Below are 286 nucleotides of genomic sequence, written 5' to 3' on the forward strand. Positions count from 1 at the left end.
CCCCTTTGTGCCTCAGTTTCCCCCATTCCCTGTGCTCCAGTCTCCCCCATTCCCCGTGCCTCAGTTCCTGCTGCGACCCCACAAATGTGGCCGTGGCAGATGGGATGTTCGGGGACAGGGAGGGGACACAGCAGCGGGACCCTGGCGTGGGATGGGAGAGGGACAGGACACGTGGTGGGACCCTGGGATGGGGTGGGGTGGGATGGGAGGGGGGGGACACAAGGGGCTGTGGGCTCTTCGGGACAGGGAGGGGACACGGAGGTTCTGGGATGCTCAGGGACAGGGA

Source organism: Corvus kubaryi, unplaced genomic scaffold (genome assembly GCF_017639235.1).
Source record: "Corvus kubaryi isolate FWS band 111438036 unplaced genomic scaffold, C.kubaryi_AGA036_p1.0 36594, whole genome shotgun sequence".
NCBI lineage: Eukaryota > Metazoa > Chordata > Aves > Passeriformes > Corvidae > Corvus > Corvus kubaryi.